The sequence below is a fragment of the Mesoplodon mirus genome (genome assembly GCF_964341445.2).
Source record: "Mesoplodon mirus genome assembly, chromosome: 2".
NCBI classification, from domain to species: Eukaryota; Metazoa; Chordata; class Mammalia; order Artiodactyla; family Ziphiidae; genus Mesoplodon; species Mesoplodon mirus.
This window is the reverse complement of record NC_138977.1, coordinates 111,952,922-111,975,504: the sequence shown is the minus strand read 5'-3', so window position 1 is coordinate 111,975,504 and position 22,583 is coordinate 111,952,922. Positions and strand designations below refer to the sequence as shown.

The 22,583-nt window shown below is 43.3% G+C and overlaps 1 long non-coding RNA gene across 1 annotated transcript; it reads left to right on the top strand.

Moving 5' to 3' along the window:
• The first annotated feature begins 467 nt into the window (after window positions 1–467).
• LOC309816809 lies at window positions 468–16,960 on the top strand. The gene is made up of 3 exons (XR_014296062.1): window positions 468–705; window positions 4,174–4,230; window positions 16,749–16,960. It is a non-coding gene; the product is annotated as an uncharacterized lncRNA (long non-coding RNA).
• Window positions 16,961–22,583: the final 5,623 nt, after the last annotated feature.

The window sequence follows — 22,583 nt, the reverse complement described above, 5'->3', positions numbered from 1 at the left end:
CTTCTACCACGCTGGTCTTCAATCCACGCGTCCTCTGGTCTCACTGTTTGGGGGACTCTCCCAGTCAGTAACTTTAGAAGCTCAGGCGTGCCTCACAAGCCCTCCCCTCCCCCGGAGCAGGGATCACATAGGTCCCGCGCCTCCCTTCCCAGCAGCGCCCGGCTCTGCAAGCCCCGGCCCCGCCCTGCGCCTGGCCGACCAATCCCCGGCTCCGCTCCGGACGCGTCACAATGGCGCCCTCGTGGCCCCGTCCCCAGACGCCCTCCTTGGAGACCCCGTCCCGGCGCGGTCTTTGCGTCCTTCCGGCTCGCTTTCGGAAGTAGGATTGCGCCGCGTCTTCCTGGAGAAGAAGGTGGGGTTTGGCGAGAACCCGGAAGCGGGGCGGGGGCGCGGGTTCCTGGGGCTGTCGTTCCCTGATACTTGGGCACAGGACCGACAGGGGGCAGAACACGCCGAGAGCCGAAGGGCTTCCGGAGGCGATGCATGCGCACGACGTGCGGGAGTTGTAGACTCCGGCCCGCCGAGACTTACGCCCCTCGTAAGCCTCGCCCAGGGGTTTCCATGGTGATGGTAAACCGGCCTCAACTGCGACTGCAGAGTTCCCCGCGTTTCACCCTCCTCTAGGTTCTCAGAGGGATAGGGACGACCGAGGTGCTGGATGTGGAGAAGAGCGGGAGCATGGAGACTCGGAACCCTAAGTGAAGGGTGGGACGGGGGCGGGACAGAAGGGGAAGAGTTTGGGGAAAATCCCTTTTTTAGGGCATGGATGTCGGAGAGTCCTGGACGGGTCCGCATCTTAGGACCTGGGGGTGTGAGAGGTCTGCGCCAACATGTAGGGACGCTTTTAAGGGTGTAGACGTGGTTGGAAGAAAGCTCTTTTTACTTTAGTTTGTTTTATTTCTTAAGGCAGTACATTCACATATTTAAAGACTCACAAACTTGCTTACTCAGAAAGTTTTCTACCCATTTCCTGTTCCCTGCGGAAATATTTTCAAACCTTTGAATTTTTCTTCTCCAGAAGTTTTATTTCTTCCTTTTGTATCTGCATCTCTTCTCTGTATTTTTCCTTCATCAGCTTCACTAAATTTGAGTACTTCAATCTGAAATATTTCCTGATTGATTTCCTTTGCCTCCTGGTCACGCTTTGCTGCAGCATGTGTGTAGTCAGCCATTTGCTCTTCTCTTTCTAGTCATACCCTTGACTACATTTTGCACTGGTTCCCTTTTGACATCTCATTTTGGAATGAGCCTGAATTCAGCAGGTTGTGGGAGTGGGTCCAGGGCTTTGTCTCACGCTCTCATATTTTTCTTTATTATAAAGATTTGATTGTAGTTATATTTTCCCACTTAAAAAATATGACATATACGAGATATATTGTAAAACATATCTCGAAGGTGTAAAGAGTACTACTCAATCCGGGATCTGTGTATCCACCACTAATCTTAAGAAGTAGTACTCTACCCGGTCCCCTTTCCCATTAGATCTGAACACTGCTCTTAGTGGTCATAAAAGGAGGAATAGTAGGAATGAAGCTGTCCTCACAGTGCTTGTAGTCTGCTACAACTAGCATGTGGGCTAGTTTCAAACAAGGTGTAATTCTCTTAGAACTTGTTTCCTCCTCCCCTGTAAAATGGCATAATCTTAGGCTTAAAGGGAGGCTGTATGTGAAGCTTGGGCAGTTGGTACAGTGATTGCGGACTGGTATTTCTGTATTTGGGAGGGATTTATCAATGGCTTTCTTGACGCTTGATTGAGAGTGTTCCTTTTTCCTAAGATCTGTTACCAGTAAAGCTGCATTCATCTGTGACTGTGGATCTACAGAGTTGGGAGGGAAACTTTATGGGAAGACAAGCTAAGAGATAATAGCCTCTTTTATGTGGAAACCTTGACCTTTGTGGGGATTTTTTTGTTGTTGTTGTTGTTAATGTTGGTACCTGGCATATAAGTGAACCAATAAAAGACTCCTGGCTGTAAAAAAGAAAGAAAGAAATAGAACTCCACCTTTTTTCTTATGACCCTTTGTGTGATCCCGATCATCACAGCTCCCCTCATCACTGTCTTGAATTTTATGTTTGTCAATTACTTGCTTTTCTTTATAATTTGACTAAAATTGTATCCCACAGAAAAATGTATTGAAAAGTTTTGCATGTCTTTGGATTCTGTGTATGTTGTTTCCATACTTTATGTTTTCTTCTGTGCCTTTCTTTAGTTAAGACCTTGTCTTAACCTTGTCTTTACTTAAAACCTTGTCTTAACCTTGTCTGTTGTCTTCACAGGAGTATTCCAAGACCAAGCGTAAAGCTATAGTAATTTTTGCTGTTTTACTTATTTATTTATTTTTATAAATAAATAAATAATTTTATTTATTTATTTTCGGCCATGTTGGGTCTTCGTTGCTGCGCGCGGGCTTTCTCTAGTTGCGGCGAGCAGGGGCTACTCTTCGTTGCAGTGCACAGGCTTCCTGGACTAGGGCTCGAACCCATGTCCCCTGCATTGGCAGGTGGATGCTTAACCACTGCGCCACCAGGGAAGTCCCAATTTTTGCTGTTTTATAGTATTCCATTTAGTAAATGGTCAACAACTTATTTCTCCAGTATTCTGTTAAGGGACTTATATGTAGGTTGTTTCCAGTTTTTGGTATTATAAACAGTGGTGCTTTGAATCAGCACATATCTTCTGGGGCACATGTGCCAGACTTACTTTTGGGTCTATACATGTAATGCAATGTCATGTCATTACATGAGGGATATTGCTCTACTGTTCATTTTTTATGTTTTTGGGTTTGGTATAAGGGTGTACCTGACCTCATTAAATGAGTTGGGGCAGTGTTTCCTCCTCTTCCACTTTCTGAAAGTTATTGTTTAAAGTTGGTTTTAATTCTTCTCTAAATATTTGGCATATCTTTTCAGCAAAACCATCTGGTCTAGAGATTTTGGGGAGAGTTTTTAAATTACAAATTCAATTTTTAATTTATTATTTATTTATTTTAAAAAATCTAAGTACAGTCACTATTATATGTTTACAGCTCTTTTTAAAATGAATTTATTTATTTGTTTTCGGCTGTGCTGGGTCTTTGTTGCTGCATGTGGGCTTTCTCTAGTTGCGGCGAGCGGGGGCTACTCTTCGTTGTGGTGGGTGGGCTTCTCATTGCGGTGGCTTCTTTTGTCGTGGAGCATGGGCTCTAGGCACGCAGGCTTCAGTAGCTGTGGCACACAGGCTTCAGTAGTTGTGGCGCACGGGCTTAGTTGCTCCGTGGCATGTGGGATCTTCCTGGACCAGGGCTTGAACCCATGTCCCCTGCATTGGCAGGCAGATTCTTAACCACTGCGCCACCAGGGAAGTCTGCAAATTCAATTACTTAATAGTTATAGAGCTGTTCGAATTACCTATTTCATACTGGGGGAGCTGTGGTAGTAGCTTTTTGAGGAATTGATACGTTTCATCTAAGTTGCCAAATTTATGTGAGTAGAGTTCTTTATAGTGTTCCCATATTACCCTTTGAGGTTGTTTTGCCAAAATTGGAATATTTTTAGTCATTATTTGTTCGGATACTTTCCAGGCCCACACTCTTTTTTTTTTCCCTCCTGGGATCCCATGATGTGAATGTTAGCTCTTTTGTTATAGTCCCACAGGTTCTGGAGGCGTTGTTCACTTTTGATACTCTATTTTCTCTCTCATTCAGATTGGATAATTTCTATTGTTCTTTATTCAAGTTCTCTGACATTCCCCCCTCTGTTGCCTCCATTCTGCTTTTGAGCCCATCTAGTGAGCTTTTAATTTTGGTAATTACATTTTTCAGTTCTAGAATTTTTACTTGGTTCTTTAAATCTTCTCTTTCTTTGATGAGTTGTACCTTTTCACTTGTTTCAAACATGTTCATAATTGCTCATTGAAGCATTTTTGTGATGGCTGCTTTAAATTCCTTGTCAGATATTCCAAATATTGGTGTTCATGTCTTCTGGTTTCCTTTTTTTTTTTTTTGGCCACGCCACGTGGCTTGTGGTATCTAGTTCCCTGATCAGGGATCAAACCCGGGCCCCTTGCATTGGGAGTGTGGAGTCTTATCCACTGCACCACCAGGGAAGTCCCTGATGATTTTTTTTTTTGATGCTGGACACTTCCAGCATTTTCATGAGACTCTGGCTCTTACCCAAATCTGCTCTTTTTTGCAGGTTTTCTCTGACACCACACTGGCAAAGGAAAGGGAGATGCTACCTCATTACTGCCAGGTAGGGTGGAAGTTCAGGTTCTCCATTCGGCTTCTGTTGACTGTCTGGGGATGGGCAATGGGAGAGGTGCCTCATTCTAGGGGCCTGGGGCGGCTGTCAGGTTCTCTACTGGACCTTCAATGACAGCAGCTTGGCTGGGAGGGTGAGATGTGTGTGTTGCAGCCTGGTGAGGGGAAGTCTAGGCTTCTTGTTGGGCCTTGGCTGACGTGGGTGAGGGTGGCATCACACTTTTTTTCTGTGGAGCTTGGCTGGAGTAGGGTGGTTATTGTCTAAAAGTTTTGTCTTACAAGGCTGCCCCTTTCCTCATCCTTTGGCTCAGAAGAGCAGGCTTCTCTTAGCACCCATTGACGTTTTCAGACTGCTGGCTTCTCAGTGTAGAATATATGAGGCAAAAAGAAAACCCAGGAGCCCAATGTCATGTCATTTCTTGGGCCCCAAGATCCCTTCTTGGTCTGCTGTTTTCTCTCCACCGTGTTATGTTTATTTATATAATATTCAGGATGTTTAGCTGTATTTAATGGGAGGAATTTGAAGCGCACCTTCTTTATCTTGTCCTGAACTGGAAGCTTTGCCTTCAGTTTTGAAAGGTATTTTTGCTCTCTCTGAAATTAGAGTCTGACAGTTTTTTCTTTCAGGACTTTAAAGATGTCATTCCGCAGTCTTCTCTGTTGTACTGTTTCCGGTGAGAAATCTGATGTCATCCTTATATATGTTCTTTATTTAACATGTCTGTTTTTCTGGCTAAGATTTTTTTAAAATCACCTTTTTTTGTTGTTGTTGTTGTTTTTGCGGTACACGGGCCTCTCACTGTTGTGGCCTCTCCCGTTGCGGAGCACAGGCTCCGGACGCGCAGGCTCAGCGGCCGTGGCTCACGGGCCCAGCCGCTCTGCGGCATGTGGGATCTTCCCGGACCAGGGCACGAACCCCTGTCCCCTGCATCGGCAGGCAAACCCTCAACCACTGCACCACCAGGGAAGCCCAAATCACTTGTTTTGAGCAATTTGATTCTGATGTTATTTGGTGTAGTTTTTTTGGTTTCTTTAGGTTAGGGTTCATTGAGCTTCTTGGAACTGTAGGTTTATAGGTTTTTTTAAGTGTGGAAAGTTTTAGGCCGTTGTTTTGTTACCGAACAGAGTTCGTGTGCCTGATGCAGAGTGAGGCCAAACAAATCAAAATGTTGGAGTTTGGAGCAGGGAAAGGTTTATTGCAGGACCAAGCAAGGAGAACGGGTGGCTAATGCTCAAAAGCTCTGAACTTCCCCATGGTTTTAGGGGAGACGTTTTTATAGGCAAAATTTGGGTGAGGGCTGCAGGGTGTGTGACTTTCTTCTGATTGGTTGGTGGTGAGGTAGCATAGCTGAAATTCAGTGTTTGTGTGCTGGTACTGAATTGAATCTTGGAGACAGAGTTTTGGGCAAAGTACAAAAGTATAGCTTTATTGCTTTGCCAGGCAAAGGGGGCCACAGCAGGCTAATGCCCTCAAAACTGTGTGTCCAACCCACAGGTGGTAGTGAGGAGTTTTATAGTAATGGTTCACAGAGGAGGGCATGATCAGCTTGTGGACGTTCTTCTCATTGGTTGGTGGTGAGGTAATTGGGAGTCAGCATCATCAAACTTCTGGTTCCAACCAGTCTGGGGTCTACGTGCTTGTGGGCAGCATACCGTTAACTTCTTCCACCTGGTGGGGGTTTTGGTGTCTGCAAAACAGCTCAAAGATTGTTACATGTATCCCTTGATGGGGAATCAGGACCCTGCCCCAGGGCTGCACTGTTGTTTCTTGACTGCTCCTCCCTTGTCCGAATCCCCTCCCTTCCCTGATTAGCAGTTGTTTGAACCTGCCCTTTGGAACTCAGGGAAGGTCATGGAGGCTGAATGAAGCCTACTTCCTACAAATAAGAAATGGGGGACACAGAAAGACTTGTGCTTGGGAGCCCCACAGAGTCCTGCTCAGTTACAAAACCAAGATCAGATTCCAGAACCAAGAGATTAGAGTAAAGAACATCATCCACCTGGAGTCTGAAGTTCATCCCCTGCCCCTGCAGCTGCACCATGTGGCTTGTGGTATCTTAGTCTCCCAATCGGAGATTGAATCCATGCCCCCTGCAGTGGAAGCAAGGAGTCCTAACCACTGGACCGCCAGGGAATTCCCCCAGAACCCGTCTTCAGCAAATTAAAATAAGAATCATCTGCAAAACACGTAAAATACAAATTCCTGGGTGTCTCAGTAGGTCAGCAAGAAGCTCAAATGATTCTGCTGCAAATGAAATATTGATTGTAATTTGAGAAATACCAATGAGACTATCAAAAAGACCAATTTAATGAAGAATCAGCAGGCTCCTAGGAGATATATTCTCTCGTTTTAGGACAGATTTTTTTTTTTTTTTGGTATGGACCATTTTTAAAGTCTTTATTGAATTTGTTACAATATTGCTTCTGTTTTTTGTTCTGTTTTTTTTGGCCCCAAGGCATATGGGATCCTAGCTCCCTGACCAGGGATTGAACCCGCACTCCCTGTGTTGGAAGCTGAAGTCTTCTACTGGACAGCCAGGGAAGTCCCTAGGACAGATCTTAATATATGAATGGAGATTGGGGTTATCTACCAGGAGTAGAGCCGTACCAGATAGCTCTTTAGCTAGTCCTGTGTAAAAAAGTGCTTGTTGATCTGGTATAGTTGAGAGGGAAGGCTAGCAATTTCCCCCTTAGAACATTTGGCTTTTGTAGACATCTTGATTGTCATGGCTACAGGCAGTACTATTGGTATTCAGTGGATAGAGCACAAGGTTGCTGCTAAACATACATTGTGCAGGACAGTTCCCCAAACAAAAAAATTATCTGGTCCCAAGTGTCAATTTTGCTGCTGTTGAGAAAGCCTACTCTAAATCCTGTGTTACCTGAAAACTGGGTTCTCCTCTTGGTGGGTGTTGAGCCAAAAGACACAACCAAACCAAAGATCGGGAGAAGGAAGGATTTATTACTTGCAGCAAGTAAGGAGAACACCGGGGATCTTTCCCAAAGCAGTGTCCCCCTAAACAGCAAAACTGGGAAAGTTTTAAGCTAAGGGTACATGCATATCCTTGAAGGGGCTTGAACAGGTGAATTCAGCATAGAATTGGGGCACAGGGTGAGAAAGTCCAAACTTTAGTTGATTGAAGTTGTGAAGGTCAGAAAAGGTCAACATCATCATCCCTTAGGTTCCAGTTGATCTGGTGGTTGAGCTCTCAAGCGGGGTTTAAATTCAACAAAGTAGTTCAAGAAAGTGCCTCAGGCTAATCTTTGTCATTGAAACAGAACTGGGAGTCTTTGCAACTGATTTACTATCTTTGCTATTGTTATCTCTCTTGCCTGATAACAGGTTGTTCTTTTGTTCCCTTAAATCATTATTACTGAGACCTGTTCAAGGGCAAGCATTGTGGCCAGGCTTAGATTCCAAAATGGCTTAGGCCAAAAATGGCTTGTCTTATGACAAGAAAGCCATGCCTAGTTCTTTTTCTCCCAGGATCCCCTACCCAATCTTCTTACACCTGGACTAACAAAAGATCTTGGAATAAAGAGAAGAGTAATTGCTGGCAAGATTTAAGAGACATGGCTAAAGTAGTTCTAACTCATTTTCTTTGGGAGTTGCTACCATTAGCAATACCCACACCACCACTAAAAGAAATACTAAGCTTTGTGGCAAGAGAAGAATTAAGGGAAGAGTATACAGTGGCCCAGGAAAGCCCCAGGAGCTCCCCTTACATCCGTTCTGTGAAGACTGATCCATGTTGATGACTATTTGCATGGTCTTGGAGGTCCTTGTAGAAGGCGACCAGCAAGGAGAGCTTGTATTTGTAAAGCACGCAGGTTTATGAAGCACTTATACATTCCTTAGCTTCTTTTCCTTGGGAGGTAACCAGAGTATATCAGTTTCTTGTGGCTGCTGTAACAAATTACCACACTTGACAATTGAAAACGATAGAAATTTATTCTCTAATAGCACTGGGGGCTAGAAGTCTGAAATCAAGGGTTTGGTGGGGCTTCAATCACTCTGAAATCTTTAGGGGAGACTCTGTTCCTTGCTTCTTCCAGCTTCTGGTGGCTGTCAGCATGTTTTGGCATGTAGTAGCTGTATCTCTCTCTGCTCTGTCTTCTTATCACCTTTTCTTATGTGTATGTTTCAAAACTCCCTCTACCTTTCTCTCACCGGCAAACATGTGATTGCATTTATGGTCTACTCAGATAATTCAGGATAAGGTTCTCCTCTCCAGATCCTTAACTTAATCAAATCTTTTGCCATGTAAGGTAATATTCATGGGCCCCAGGGATTAGGATGTGAACTTTTCCTTCAGAAGAGTACAATTCAGTCCACTACACAGGGCAACAGTGACCCGCATTTTACATTATTTTACTAGGTCACGTGGCTAATTAATTGTGGAATTTGGCTTTAAGCTCAAATCTTAGTCCCATCTTTTATGACTATACTGTAAATCATAACAAGAAACAAGAGTGAGAAAAATAATAGCTAAGGCACAAAAGGAGAACAGAGTAGAAATAGAGAAGTAGAAAATAAAATTAAATTGCAGACTTGAGATTTTGGACAGTAAGACAAAAGAAATAGTGCTGTGAAAAAAGGCCAGTAGATGAGCCCAGGGGCAGTTGCCATTAATGAATAATTACTGCCCTCTGGGGGTTTTCTTTGTCACCACATCTGTGGGTTAATGTTTCAGGCCGGTAACTATCTACAGTGGAGATAATACTACCATTTACTTAGAACAGTTGGCTCAGTGCCTTGCAAATAATAGCATTTCATCATTGGAAGGCACCATAGGTACCAGCCATGGTTATCAGTTAACATTTTTGTGGTTAAGTTCTATAAGGACTATTGATTTGATATTTTTATAAACCTCGAAAATAGTTATTTGCCAGATGACTAATACTCTCAAGCAGTAAACTGTGTAGCTCTCATTTTTTCTACTCCTTGTCTACCGAGAGAGAACTATTTTCAGACTAGCTGTTCTCAATTTTGGGTGCACTTTAGAATCACCTGGGGAACTTTAAAAACCATGATGTTCCTGCCCACCCCAGATCAATGAAAGAGCAACCTTTAGGAACAGGACTGAGAGAAGGGGTACTCAGATTTTTTACTACTATTTTTAAATTTTCACATTCATATTTTAAAATTGATACCTAAAATTTTATAAGTTTAAAGAGTTGTAAAGTATTAAATTTCTGGCATATTGTAAGTATTGACTTCAAAAGATAAAAGTCACATTACTTCTTTAAATGTAAATAATAGGTTGTAATTACCATAGTGCAACATGTAATAAACTTCTTACCACTGGGAAATTTCCCATCATTCTTTTCCATTCCACTCCCTCCATAGAATTTTATCCTACTAATATAATATATTTTCATGCTTTAGTGTCTTTTATGACCCTCTCATAATTCTCTAGAACAAAAATATGTATATAAATTTGGATTGAACTTTTAAGATTTCCTGTGTCCACAGGCTTTAAGTACTTAACGTTTCTGGATTGTGGGATCATTATAATACCTATTAAAACATAATTAATAAAAGCAGCATAATATATTACAGTTTAAAAAATTTTTTTATTGGAGTATAGTTGATTTACAGTGTTGTGTTAGTTTCAGGTGTACAGCAAAGTGAATCAGTTATACATGTACATATATCCACTCTTTTTTTAGACTCTTTTCCTGTATAGGCCATTACAGAGTACTGAGTAGAGGTCCCTGTGCTATACGGTGCCATAAACTAGGCAGCCAATTGTTTTGTGCTCATAAATCCAGCTTTCCATCTGTGAATAACTCTGGGTGACCAGCAATTACCTCTGTTGGATTTCCATTTTAATTATTAGAAAATGATATAGATAGCCTCAGGCTCAAAAGGACCAAAATATGAATATTTGTGGAAGGGCTTGTTTCTGTGAACAAATTTGTCAGAGAACAATAGCCAAATTTTAGGGCTCTTTTCAGCTTGAGCTTGAGGGTAAATGGGTTGGCTGTGTTCCCTCTCATAGATCCTCATCGATTCAGCACAGTGAGAAGACTTTAGTTCATTCCAGATGCTGGTTCTCTGGTTACTATAGCACAGTTTCTCAGAGACTGGACCAAGGATCTGCTGCATCAGAATCACCTTTTGTGCTTGTTAAAAAAAAAATGCTAGTGGGCCAAAGACCTTAACAGATACCACACCAAAGAAGATACACACATGGTAAATAAGCCCGTGAAAAGATGCTCCTCATTATATGTCTTCAGGGAGATGCAAAATAAAACAATGAGATATCACTACGTAACTACTAGAATCTGAAAAGGCTACATACTGTATGATTCCAACTACATGACATTCTGGAAAAGGGAAAACTATGGAGACAGTTAAAAGATCAGTTTCCAGGGCTTCCCTGGTGGCGCAGTGGTTGAGAGTCCGCCTGCCGATGCAGGGGACACGGGTTCGTGCCCTGGTCCGGGAAGATCCCACATGCCACGGAGCGGCTGGGCCCGCTGAGCCTGCGCGTCCAGAGCCTGTGCTCCGCAACAGGAGAGGCCACAACAGTGAGAGGCCCGCGTACCGCAAAAAAAAAAAAAAAAAAGATCAGTTTCCAGGGGTTAGGAGGGATAAAAAGGTAGAGCATAGAGGATTGTTGGGGCAGTGAAACAGCTCTGTATGATACTATAATGGTGGATACACATTATTATATATTTGTTCAAACCTATAGAATGTGCAACACCAAGACTGAACTGTAATGTAAACTATAGACTTTGGGTGATAATGACTGATGTGTCAATGTTTGTTTATCAGTTATAACAAAAATACCACTCTGGCAGGGAATGTTAATAATGGGGGAGGCTGTGCATGAGTTGGAGAAGGAAGTATATGGAAAACCGCCATACCTTCCTCTCAATTCTTCTGTGAACCTAAAACTGCTCTAAATAGAAAGTCTATTTATTATTTATTTATTTATTTATTATTTATTTATTTGGCTGCGTTGGGTCTTGGTTGTTGCGCGCGGGCTTTCTCTAGTTGTGGCGAGCGGGGGCTCCTCTTGGTTGCGGTGCACGGGCTTCTCATTGCGGTGGCTTCTCTTGTTGCGGAGCGCAGGCTATTGGTGCGCGGGCTTCAGTAGTTGTGGCTCGTGGGCCCTAGAGCACAGACTCAGTAGTTGTGACGCAAGGGCTTAGCTGCTCCGCGGCATGTGGGATCTTCCTGGATCAGGGATCGAACCCTCGTCCCCTGCATTGGCAGGCAGATTCTTAACCACTGCGCCACCAGGGAAGCCTAGAAAGTCTATTTAAAAGACAAAAATCCCTACCAATTCCAGGGTCCAACCCCAGACCTACTGAGTCACAATCGCTAAGGATAAATCCCTTGGGACTTCCCTGGTGGTCCAGTGGTAAAACTCAGTGCTTCCATTGCAGGGGGCGTGGGTTTGATCCCTGATCAGGGAACTAAGATCTCGCATGCCGCGCGGTGGTGCAGCCAAAAAAAAAAAAAAAGGATAGATCCCTTAAATTTTCATTGTCAGCAAGTACCTCAGATGATTCCTATGCCCACTAAAATTTAAAATCTACTTCACTAGAGCACATAGATATGCTTCTTCCTCAGATGAGGCTGCCCAGTTCAGGACTAACTCAGTACCCAGCTGGGTGAGGTGAAGGCATCAGAGGCTGACAACAAATACTTCCTTCCAGCAAATACTCTTCCCCCCTCTTCCTTGCTTTATTAACCTCAAATGGTCGTGTAATACACATATTGTTCTGCAGCTTTATTTTATTTTATTTTATTTTGCTATTGTTTTGCATTTAGCAATGTATTGGAACATAGAGAACTTTTTTTTTTTAAACTGCCCTGTATTCCACTGTATGGCTGAACCATAACTTTTATTTATTTATTTATTTTAAAAATATTTATTTTCTTGATTTTTTAGCTGTGTCAGGTCTTCGTTGCGGCGCTCTGGCTTCTCTCTTGTTGCGGTGCGCGGGCTTCTCTCCAGTTGTGGTGTGCAGGTTTTCTTTCTCTAGTTTGGTGCACAGGCTCCAGGGCACATGGGCTCTGTAGTTTGCGGCATGCAGGCTCTCTTGTTGAGGCCCGTGAGCTCAGTAGTTGTGGCGCACGCGCTTAGCTGACCCACGGCATGTGGGAACCTAGTTCCCCGACCAGTGATCAAACCTGCGTCCCCTGCATTGGCAGTCGGATTCTTTACCACTGGACTACCAGGGAAGTCCCCCATAATTTTTAAAATATGTTCCCTAATGATGATTCCTAAATATTTGCCATTACAAAAAATGCTGCCATAAATAATCTTGTACATGCAGGTATGTACATATCATTTTGCACCTCTTTGAATATATCTGGAGGATAAATTCCTCCAAGTGGAATATGCTGGGTTAGAGGTATATGCATTTGCAGTTTCCATCTGTGGTGCCAAGTTACCCTCCATAGAGGTAGTACCAATTACATACCCACCAGGAATATGTGTGTCCTACATTATTTTTTAATGGCTGCGTATTATTCTATTGTAGGGATTACCATAATTTGTTTAATCTGTCTGCTGTCTGTGAGCATTGAAATTGTTTCTCTAACCCACATTTCTTTAGCTCTCAGAGGCACACTATTTGACTGTCCTATGACTAAACTACCCAGCATGAGGGATTTGACAATCTTGGGAGGATCCTTGTGGTTGACTTATTATTGTTGTGATATCGTAACAACAGCACTACGAACGTCTAAGTGTGACTCCACCTATGATCTCACTTCTGTGGCTAGACCTAACCTCTAGCCCCTGGGAATTTCTTCTGTGAACCCAGCAGGATGACATCCCTTAAGTCAAATTCCAAAGCTTTGAAGCAGATCAGCAGATCAGGGCCCCCTAATGACTGATTACACACAGCTCTGACCCTACACAGTTTCAAGCTTGTTGTTTTCTGCAGCCTTTCATCCCTGCATCCTGAAGATGAGTCCATTTCTTCCCCAGTGGGAAAGCAAACAGTGGAGTGGGAAGAGTGGTGATGCACGTCCCCCAGGCTATGCAAAGGGGGAACACTCTGACCTCTGCAGTGACTTGTTTGCAAATGCCTTTCCCTTCATGCCAGAGGACCCAAGAGAGAAGTGGGAGTGGGGACAGCTCTGGCACCTGGAAACTGAAGGTTTATCTGCGTGAAGCAATATACGAAGTGGTTTCTGCTCAACATCTCCAGCTTGTTGTATTTTAGTACTGCTCTAGCCTCAAACTTGGATAGTTTCGTATTGTTTGTGAAAGAGTTCTAAAATATTTAGAGGTTCTCAGGGATGGTGGTCTTGGGGTGGAGACACTTCTCCGAAAAGAGCGCTACAATTCCAGCCATGATGGCCTTTTCTGGTTAATCTCCTTGTTTTCTCTATCCTGTATATGGTTAGAAGTCAGAGTGGGATTGAAATGCTACTAGAAATTATTTTGGCCAGAGACACATGAATATTTAATCCTACCAAAGAATAACCAAGAAAGGCATATAGTCAAGGAAGGTTAGCAAAGGAAAACAGAGTAACACTTAATTGGTAAATGTGCTTTTGGCCCCTAATCCCAATATAGACAACTCACATGAAGTTGTCTATAAAGAGGAGGCCTATTCCCACCTAACTTCACCATCCAAAGATCCCAAACCGTAGTACCAGTGTACCATGAAATGGCCATGAGGAAATAAGAAGGAAGAGAAGGATATGACTACAACTTACTTCCTGTGAGCATGGACCCTGGACCTTATCACTTTAGCAGCTTGGAAAGAAGACAAAATAGGGCTTCCCTGGTGGCACAGTGGTTGAGAGTCCGCTTGCCGATGCAGGGGACACGGGTTCGTGCCCCGGTCCGGGAAGATCCCACATGCCTCAGAGCGGCTGGGCCTGTGAGCCATGGCCGCTGAGCCTGCGCATCTGGAGCCTGTGCTCCGCAACGGGAGAGGCCACAACAGTGAGAGGCCCGTGTACCGCAAAGAAGACAAAATAGCCACACTTCTATGGATGCACTATTGGGAAAAAGCATGTCCTAAGCAGGGAGAAGGTAAGGGCACCGAGGCACAAACATGCTTGGTATGCCCAAGGGACAGCTTCTAATCTATGGATTTTATTATTTAATCCATGATTCTGGCAGGTGTTTTGGATTGCAATTGATAGCTGTGGATTTAATAATTTTAAACGTAGTAGCCTTAATTTCTCAGTTGCACCAGGACTGTTAAGAACTTTGTTTTGTTTTGCTGACATACGCTTATTCCTCTTGGCATATAAAATTCTGAACATCAGTGATATCATTCTTTTCCTAATCACCAACTGTGATGGTGGTATGGTTGGGGGGGACCTTGTAAAGATAGATAACAAACAAAGAAAATCAAATTAATACTGGCAATAAATTAAATACTTTGTTGGAAGTCTCTCGGATTCATAATTTGTATAAATGATTTATAATTTAATTGATCATCTGCTTTCCTGATTATTACATGAACCACAAGGAATACTTAAAACTACCCCACTCTGTTATGGAGAAAAAAATAACCCATATCAAGAGGTCTGAGTCAATAATATCTTGGCAAAACTTGATCTGAATGTCAATTGGCCGCATCATTTGGAAGCAGTTTTGGTGTCCATTCCAGTTTCCATGAAATACAGATATCCATAGCTGTTCACCCTGGAAAACTGCAGCTACATGTGTTCTGTTTCAGTGTTTCTCAAAAGTAGTTTATTCCACAAACATTAGAGGGCAGCATTTGATAGGGATTTCAAAAAGACCGAAAGAATTCTCCACATCAAACCCGCCTGAATGCTCCCTTGGGCTAGGCTTTTCTCTCTTCTGGTTCCACTTTGATTTCAAGCCAGGAAATGCCTTTCCCTGTGGCTTTCACTGCCCACTGCCCTCTTCTTCCTCAAGGGACACAGCGAGCTGGCTGGGGTTCATAGTGGATTAGTGCTCAGCATCTCTTTTCCCTCCTTTTAGGATGGGGCCAAAGGAACGCCAAAAACTCTATCTCCCAATTCCCTTATAGTTAAGATTCCAGATGTGATTTAAGTTTGTCCAGTCAGATGCGCTTTTGGGACATTGGGAAGACAGATATGTACCTGGAGAGGCACTGTTGCTGCTTCTGTTTCCTGCAGGCACGCCTGGTGCGGAGGGCTTGGGCTTTCTGGAGTAGCGTGACCACGTCCAGTCACTAGCTTCATGGGGGTCATGGCAAGGGGTCTGAGCATGCAGCTTTTGCTGATGCCAGTGTAGCAGTGTGACTTTGAGAGCAACAGCAGCAGCGGTGGGGCATTGTGATTCCCAGATTGCTGTTTAGGCTGTGAGTTTTTGTAGCTAACAGTTCCAGGGCAGTTTCTGATCGTATCTTCTTGATTTTACCTGGTTCCTTGGCAGACAGTTCTATTGTCTGCGAGCCATTTCTGGAGGCCTTGCCTCAAATTTGCTTCTCCAGATCTTCCAGGTTTTTCCTTTTTTTTTTCTTTCATTCATTTATTTATTTAATACCTGTATACATGTGGTAGTTTCAGAATTGTTTATGTACACTTGTCTTTAGACTTGCAGTTTCTACTCATTCTCAAAGTTACTTAGGTCAGTTCTCTTTACCCCCATACTCTTCCGTGAGATTTATCATACAGTTTATTTATTTACTTAAAATTGAAGTATAGTTGGTTTACAATGTTGTTTCTGGTGTACAGCAAAGTGATTCAGTTTTATGTATATATATATATATATATATATATATATATACACACACACGTACATATATGTATATATATGTGTATGTATTTATATTCTTTTTCAGATTCTTTTCTTTTTTTTTTTTTTTTGCGGTATGTGGGCCTCTCACTGCTGTGGCCTCTCCCGTTGCGGAGCACAGGCTCCAGACGTGCAGGCCCAACAGCCATGGCTCACGGGCCCAGCCGCTCCGCGGCACGTGGGATCCTCCCAGACCGGGGCACGAACCTGCGTCCCCCGCATCGGCAGGCGGACTCTCAACCACTGCGCCACCAGGGAAGCCCTCTTTTCTTTTTTGAAAAAAATAAATTTATTTATTTTATTTATTATTTTTGGCTGTGTTGGGTCTTCGTTGCTGCTTTCTGTAGTTGTGGCAAGCGGGGGCTACTCTTCGTTGCAGTGTGCGGGCTTCTCATTGCAGTGGCTTCTCTTGTTGCGGAGCACGGGCTCTAGGCACGTGGGCTTCAGTAGATGTGGCTCGCAGGCTTCAGTAGTTGTGGCTCACGGGCTTAGTTGCTCCGCGGCATGTGGGATCTTCCCGGACCAGGACTCGAGCCCGTGTCCCCTGCATTGGCAGGCGGATTCTTTTTTTTTTTTTTTTTTTTTTTTTAAATATCTTTATTGGAGTATAATTGCTTTACAATGTTGTGTTAGTTTCTGTTGTACAACAAAGTGAATCAGCTATAAGTATACATATATCCCCATATCCCCTCCTTCTTTTTCTTTTTCTTTCTTTCTTTCTTTCTTTCTTTCTTTATTATTTTTGCGGTACGCGGGCCTCTCACTGTTGTGGCCTCTCCCGTTTCAGAGCACAGGCTCCAGACGCGCAGGCTCAACGGCCATGGCTCACGGGCCCAGCCGCTCCGCTCCCGGACTGGGGCACGAACTCATGTCCCCTGCATCGGCAGGCGGACTCTCAACCACTGCGCCACCAGGGAAGCCCGCAGGCGGATTCTTAACCACTGTGCCACCAGGGAAGCCCCCAGATTATTTTCCATTATAGGTTATTGAATATAGTTCCCTGTGCTATACAGTAGGTCCTTGTTGTTTATTGGTTTTATATATAGTAGTGTGTGTCTGTTAATCCCAGACTCCTAATTTATTCTTCCCCCTTGCTTCCCCTTTGGTAACCATAAGTTTGTTTTTGCTGTCTGTGAGTCTATTTCTGTTTTGTAAATAAGTTCATTTGTATCATTTTTTTAGATTCCACATATAAATGATGTCATATGGTATTTGTCTTTCTCTGTCTGACTTACTTCACTTAGTATGATAATCTCTAGGTCTATCCATGTTGCTGCAAATGGCATTATTTCATTTTTTTTATGGCTGAGTAATATTCTATTGTATACATATAGCACATCTTCTTTATTCATTCATCTGTCGATGGACATTTAGGTTGCTTCCATGTCTTGGCTATTGTAAATAATACTGCTATGAACATTGGGGTGCATGTATCTTTTCAAATTAGAGTTTTTCAGTGTTTTATACTCACCCAATTCTCTGTAGTTCTTTTTTTTTTTTTGCGGTACGTGGGCCTCTCACTGCTGTGGCCTCTCCCGTTGCGGAGCACAGGCTCCGGATGTGCAGGTTCAGCAGCCATGGCTCACGGGCCCAGCCGCTCCACGGTATGTGGGATCCTCCCGGACCAGGGCACAAACCCGTGTCCCCTGCATCGGCAGGCGGACTCTCAACCACTGCGCCACCAGGAAAGCCCTCTCTGCAGTTCTTAAATGCCTTCCTGCTTAAAATAGCTAAACTGGTTTCTGTTTTTCTAAAAGTGACCCATGAATGATACATTGGCTGAAGGTAAGCAAAGGCTATGGCCCAAGAATAGCACTGTCATGCATATCTCTATGATCTTTGTAGCCTTCAGGTGAACTGATGAAAAACCACCATGAAATCTCAGGAGTAATGAGTTACTTCTTCCTGTGTTCCTTGCCCCACTTCTAAAGTACATAATTATGATCCCACCACTGTTACTATTATAATGGATGTGAGGTGGTAATCTCTTGGTCTGCGTGTTGGCAATCAAGCTCACAGCCATAATTCATTCAAAAATCATTTACCTAGCAGGTGACAGTGAGCCAGTCTAGAAAGGCTTGTTAGGAACTAACCACACTAACATTAGTGTAGTGTGGCTTCCCTGGTCCCACAGACCCACTGGCTGATGCATTCTGATATCACTGGCTTAAGGAATCTACAGATCTGAGGATGCCTGCCAAGTTCCTCAACTATTCTGCATACTTTCCTTGTGAATGAGGCACAGCTGGGATGGGTTCCCTGACATTATCCACACACTAGTATGAGAAATATCTAAGCCCTTTCAACCTCATAGGATTGGCTGTAAACAAGACACATTCTACTTATTTATGCTTTTCAACAACTGCTCTTGGGGTATTTCCAGTCCAAGGGCATTTTACATGAATATGCAGTATACCAGCCACTCTTAGAATGACATTGTTACTCCAGATGGTGTATCAAATACAGAGTCTCTGGTAAGTGGATTCTTCACTGATAAATGTCCCGATTTTCACATAAGATACTTGACAAGATTTCAAACTGAACCTACAGTGTACAAAATTAACCTCAGAGTTTGATTTTCAGGGAGTCACAAACTGAAATTCCTCAATTTTCTATGACCAGTATGCTGTAGCTGCAGGGCTGAGATTGTTATAAGAATTAGAAAAGGAATCAGAGATTTCCAAGTACTCAATCTCACTTAAAAACCCACCATTGAAATTTCACTGCATAAGGAAGCCCTCTACCTTCTTTGTCCATAGAAACTGTTTTTTGCCATCCTGAGAGTTCTCTTCCAGGAGGAAGCTGATACTCCCCCTCACATCTGCTGTCAGCAGGCCAGGGACTAGGACCAGGTCCCATTTTTCCCTGGGGTCATATGCAAAAGCAGACATTTCAAAAGGAAGTTTATGTTTTGAAAACATTGCAAGAATTGCTTAATTTTTATCAACCAAAAAAATAAAAAATAAAAAGCAAACTTTTTACTAATTGATGTTGAGGCTGTTTGGCTCAGAAGTGTGGCTGATACTTTCAGATGGGGTTAAATTTGTTTCCAGGGGTGACAATTCCCTGATGGTCTTTACCCTACAACTTGCTCCCTGGAACCAATTTTCGTATCTGTTAGGATTCTTCAGTTGTGAACAACATAAATCAACTCTGGATAACTGGATTGTTGTAGTGGTTAATAGCTTAGGCTTTCCTAAGGTACAAATTCTGACTCTCCGACTTACTAATTGTCACTGGACAATCAAACTAATCTCCATTTGCTCTCTGCAAAAGGGAATAATAAAAATACTACAAACTTCATAAGGCCTTGTGAAGAACAAGTGGGCAATTCCATTTGAAGTTTTGGTACATGGTAACAATTTGGTAGATTTTAATTATAATTTTATTTCTAGCTGGCCCTTCATTTCTTGAAAGAATCATAATGATCATTAAATAAATCCCTGCTGCCTCTCACCCTGGAGTCCACCATGTAGAGTTGTTGATGTAATAAATAAGTTGTTTCCGAATGAGCACTTGTACTTTGCAGTGTCGGCCCTCATGGCGTTAAATTTGGAGCTTATGCTTGAAATCGTTTGTGTTAGTCCTAGAGTGAGCAGACCTTGACACAAAGTTGGGAATGCAAGAGGTTTATTGGGAGGTAATAAAAGAAGTGGGATCACCTTCAGACTGTGATGTAAACTCTGGTGGCAGCAAGGGGAGAGGAGGAGGAAGCAGGACTGGGGAAGGAGAGCCTCAGACTGCGATGCAGAGATGACAGAACTTCAGCCAACCCAATGCGGAGCTCTAGAGCAAAGATTGCTCTCAGAGGAATATGCAGAAATGGCCAGGCCCTGATGTCCCTGCTGTGCTGTCATTGGCTGGGGGATGCCTTGGAAGAGAATGGTTTCAGCCTGCAAGTTAATGGCAGATCCCAAAAGCATGAACAGCTGAGGCTGCCAGCAAGTTCTTCCTTGAAGGGAGTTCTGAGTGGTCAGCCTCCATGGCTGTCGTGGTCCACCCCTTGTGCTGCATGGCAGCAGCTTCTCTAGGGTTTCAATGAGCCTCTCCTCCTAATGGCGAAGTTATGGGTTCCAACTGGTGTTCACTGTTCCCCTCCAGTGGCCATTCTAAATTCCCCTCTCCCTCATCTACCCCCTCTCTGTCCTTAGTGGCTTATCGATTGGTTTGACCCATGTGCTAATTCTAAGGACTCTGAACCCCTAGGAATCATACTCTTCGTCTTCTCAGATCAAGGTGGCTGCGCTTGTCCATTTACAGTTACGATTGGACAAGGGAATAACCAGAAGTACCCCGGTGGGTCATCTGAGTTCCACACATGTTCCTCCCTGTCCCAGTTGTGTCACAGCAGCCCTGCCTCCTATGGATCGAGCTCAATAACTTCTGTTAAGGCAGTAACTCCTGTTCTTGCCTGCTGATCCTAAATATAAGGAGACCAAAGTTCCCAGGCAGCCGTGTCTTACAGATCAATGGAAACCTTGCTATGTCTCTTTGCAAGGGTATGTCCCCTTTTGGAATCAGGACCTGTAATCCCGCAGAGCCCAGAGTTGTTTGGACAGAAAGCACAAAGTCCCCTGATGGGTCATTGCAAATGATGTTAAGTGGGGCCACTCCTGCTTGGTTCCTGGATCCACGAATTCTTCCTACTGGGGACGTGGAATCAATAGGTCTCTGATTCAGTGTGTGCACTGCATCCTGGAGGATGGTACCCCATCCTTGCAGAGTATTACCTAGGAGTTAGTACTTCTGTAGGTCATTTCATTATTCTAACAGGTTGGCAGCTTCTAGATGGAGCAATATATGATATGACCATTGGATCTCATGGTCTTGGCCCCTCCCATACCTCCTTTTCCCTACCTGATTGGATGCTATACTGTGTAGGGCTTTAAGACTGTGGCTCAGGTGCTCCCTAGCCATGCCCTCCAAATCTGACTCACTGATGGACTTACAGACTCTTAGGTTGGAGGAGACTCAGAAGTCATCTGTTCAGGTTTAATCTGATTCTGGATTCACATCAACAGCACCCTTAAAAAGAGATAAACCCAAGGATGACAAAATCTATGATACCAATGCCATTATTATTCCCCTTTTAAGATCTCATGGTAGATACCACTTTTTTTTTTTTTTTTTTTTTGCGGTACACGGGCCTCTCACTGTTGTGGCCTCTCCCGTTGCGGAGCACAGGCTCCGAACGCGCAGGCTCAGCGGCCCTGGCTCACGGGCCCAGCCGCTCTGCGGCATGTGGGATCCTCCCGGACCGGGGCACGAACCCATGTCCCTTGCATTGGCAGGCGGACTCTCAACCACTGCGCCACCAGGGAAGCCCCCCCCCTTTTTTTTAATGACATTTCTTTCTATGCTGAGTCCAAACGGGGCCTCAGAATCCTTTTCAACAAAACCGGAAGCAGCTAACACTAAACCATCTGATCTTCCACATTGGGTTGAAACCTGTGTGTCGTTCTGATCTACCTTGTACCCAAGAGCTAGCCAAAGACTGGGAATTTCATTGCTACTTGCAAGAGCTAGCTTCATTCCTGTAAAAACATGCTGCCTCATTTGACCTTTGAAACCCCCAGAACGTGTATATAAATAATTAGTAAATTCTTGGTGAATGAATGAATGAAGAAAGAAAGGTTCGCAGAAGTGTTTCATAACTTGCTTCGGATAACCCAGAAGATCTGTTGACTCATCAAACATTTATTGAGAACTTAACTATGTTAAGTACTAGTCTAGGAGTTGGGAGATAGAGTTTAGTAACCAGACAAGATACCTACCCTTATGGAGCTTGCATTGTAGTATACATTGATAATAAGGATACTGAGAATAGATAGGGAACAGGAAAGTAGCAAATAGTCCAGGTGCATATGGTGGAAATAATATGATTTTTGTAATAGGAGTAACTGAGAGTGTGGTTCTTTATGTGAGGTGGTCAGGAAAGTCTGCAATGAGAAAAACATTTTTTAATTGTAAAATATACATAACATAAAATTCACCATTTAACCATTTAAAAATGTACAGTTCAGTGGTATTAAGTATATTCACATTGTTGTACACCCATGACCACCGTCCATTTCCAGAACTGCTTTTATCATCACAAACTGAAACCCTGTACCCGTTAAGCAATAACTCGCCCTTTCTCCCTTCCCTCAACCCCTGGTAACCATTATTCTACTTTCCATCTCTGTGAATTCGCCTGTTCTAGGTAACTCATATAAGTGACAAATAACACAATATTTGTTCTTCTGTATCTGGCTTATTTCACTTAGCATAATGTCTTCAGTGTTCATCCATGTTGTAGCATGTATGAGAAAATGACTTTTTAGAAAGCTTTTAATTGAAGTATAACATACAAAGAGAAAAGTGAGTAACTCCTCCCAAGCTGAACACATCAGGGTAAGCAGCACCTAGATAAGAAACCTAGTGACTGGCACCACAGAAGACCCCCCCATGCTCCCTTCCAGTCCTAACCCCAGTGATAAGCTCTATCCTGACTTCTAAGAATACAGATTAATTTCACCTAGTTTTAAACTTTATATAAATGAAACCATACAGTATTTATTCTTTTTCTGTCTGCTTTCTTTTGCTCAGTATTATGTTTGTGGCATTCATCCATATTGTTGTG